The following is a 3,029-nucleotide window of genomic DNA, read 5'->3' on the forward strand; positions in this document are numbered from 1 at the left end:
GCTCGGTGACAAATCATCTCATTACAACACTGTCTAGTATCCCGTCAGTGGGTCTGCTTTTGTTCTCTGGAAAAACCCTCATTTAATTCTCAGACTCTCACGAGAATGATTGGAGATTATAGGTAGTCTATTTACAGTTCATGTTTTCTTGTTGTTTTCTTGGTCCCATCTGTCACTGTGTTCCCTCTCTTTGCCCACAGCCTCCAGCTGACCTATCTCTATTCGATTAAAAACATACACACACACACACACACACACACACACACACACACACACACACACACACACACACACACACACACACACACAGAAGAACTGAAGGACATAAATAGTTTTATTTCAGCATGTTCTTCTCTCAGAGAACAGTTCTTCCTTATCTTTGAACCCAAGTGGAAAATTTGGTCCATGGGGACCTAAGGGGGGGGGGGGGGGGGGGGGGGGGCTAAAGAGATGGAGGGAAGGTTGGGGAACAGTGGGAGGAGGAGGAAGGATTAAAATTAGTGAAATATAGCCTGTGACGAGGTGACTGGCCTGTCTGTCTAATTAGGCAAGAAGAGGCATTTCCGCTAGTTGGGAAAAAAAATCTGCATGCCTGACCGTTTCACTGAAAATCTTAGCTCACAGACTCACAGGCTGCTTCTTTCGATGACTGCATGGACGAAACTCTTGGACTCTTATTTGCGTGTTAACAAGTAGACTGACTGAGTGATAGGCTTGGACTGGACACAGTTGAATGGCTAACAGTTATCCCAAAAGAAGACCAAGTGTGACCAATTTACTGAAAGGTTTCTTAATGAGATTAGAATAAATCAGTTTACCAATGAATGAGCTCATAAGCATTATAAAGTGTGCTTATTTTGTACAAACCTACAAGATAGTTCTAAACACAAAGGATGTTGTTACTAAATGTAAAGTTAACATAAAGTTACATTGGTTAGATTAAGGCAAGTGTAGTTATGGATGTTAGATTTTGGAAAAGAAAGATAGTAACAAAAATCTCTTGAAGATGACTTGGTTTCACATGGATACAAACACTGCTGTTCTGATGGTACACAATGGTGATTTATCTTTCACAAAACCGTTTGTGGCCAAATGTACCAACACTGTAATATTAACCACACAGTAACCAGTAGCTACTCATGCAAAGGAAATTATGTTTTTGGTTGGTTTGCTTGTGTATTGCTTGTGTAAATGTTAAATTGTGGTTCTCCAGATTGGAAATTGGGATTTTTATATAAAAACAATAAATCATTCAGACTTTTTACTGTATTATTGTCACTGTACAAAATAGCTACTTATTTTCTTAATTTTAGATAACTTAAACTCATTAGTTTTATTGAGTAATCCATAAATAGTCTAAATATTTAGATGTGGTGGGATTTCAAGGTTAACAAGCTGGAAAATGTTATTCCAGATTTTGACCCTAACAGAATTGTTACTTGTTATTCAGATAGACAGATGTGACTCCTCACTATAGTGACTGATGAGTAGACCAATAGACTTAAACTCTAATAGTACCGACTGGAAAAATGGTTGGCTGATAAGCCATCCTACAGATGTTGTATGTTGGCAGAGCAGATCTTTGTATCACAGTAATGACAATCCCTGCTTCCCCTCCGTGTATCAGGATTCCCCTGTGTCTCTCGTCCTTATCCACTGAACATGTCAGAGTACATTTTACATAGTACTAAGCTGTGAACTGTTTGCACTGCTGCTGCTCCTCTTTACAAGAAGAGGATGTCCAATCAAGTACAGATAGATAGAGGGGAAGTGGGGAAGGATGCTGGGACTAGAGGAAGAGCAACAAACCCCTCCTGATGTTTCTCCAACATAAAAGCCTTTCATCAGGACAGTTGCGGTTACAGTCCGGCTCCCCAACCCCTCTTTATTTTTAGGACAGAGAATGCATTCTGGATGAAAGAGTGACAGTGAAGAAACAGTCTGCTTTTTCTTTCTCTGATGCTATTTAAGCTGTGTTCTTCCCTTGTTGGAGCATTTTCCCCGAAGGCCATGGTACTTATATTTTTGTAACAGAAACAGAACAAAGGAAGTGATGAGGAGATGGAATGATGGAGTAATGGCAGAAAAAAAGTGCACCATATGTCCGTGTTTTCTCAACACGCAGCTCAACATCACAGCTGACCCAACATTCCCCTCACTCTACAGACTTCCTGTCAAATGGAAACCACTTGGTTAAATTTCTTGCTGATTGTTGCAGTGATGTAAAGGAATATGTCACTCATTGCGGTTCAAACATGTTAGCCACAGTTTAGTTTTTTTTTTGCATTTCAGTGCCAAGGCATTAGAAATCACATTGGGGTCATTCTGTGTTCCCAGGGTCTGATGGTTCCCAGTTCTGTATGCTCTTTTAGGGTCCTGTGTTCCCAGAGTCCTATGCTTCCAGGGTTCTAGGTTAACCAGTCTACATATGAGCTCTCGAAGGACTCTATATTCTCAGGCTCTTTGTTCCCATGGTTCCTTGTTCCCTAGTTCTATATTTGCTTAATATGACCTTGGTTAGATAGGGAACCAGAAATTGTATTACCCTGACCGTGATGAAATTGTACTGACACGTCTTTGTCTAAATTTTGTTGCTCTCTCTGTCAGGACAGCAGTTCCCTAATTAATTACAGCCCCCAAAAATTAAAGAACTGTTACTTGAAAAAATAACAAGCAACTTTAAGAATTAAAAAAGGGATTAACTGAGGGTTAAAACAAGTCTACGGCTGGGCATAATTCTGTTTTTTCAACAGCTTAAGGTTGGGTAAGAGGCCAAAGGTTAGGGAATGGTAAAATATCCATAAAAATCTACTATTCCCATCGCAAAACAGGTGAGGGTTAGGAAAATAGACCTGGAAATGGGGTCCAAACCCTTTACACACATTCTTACTTGTCAATTTTAATCATAGAGTTGAATCTATTTTTGGCTCTTTGTCTGATGTCTTATGTATTATTCACATGCATGGAAAACCACAGCCATTTAAGGGACAGAGAGTGACAGGAGAGTAGCATGAACACAATAGACAGGT

Source organism: Plectropomus leopardus, chromosome 8, assembly GCF_008729295.1.
Source record: "Plectropomus leopardus isolate mb chromosome 8, YSFRI_Pleo_2.0, whole genome shotgun sequence".
Lineage (NCBI taxonomy): Eukaryota > Metazoa > Chordata > Actinopteri > Perciformes > Serranidae > Plectropomus > Plectropomus leopardus.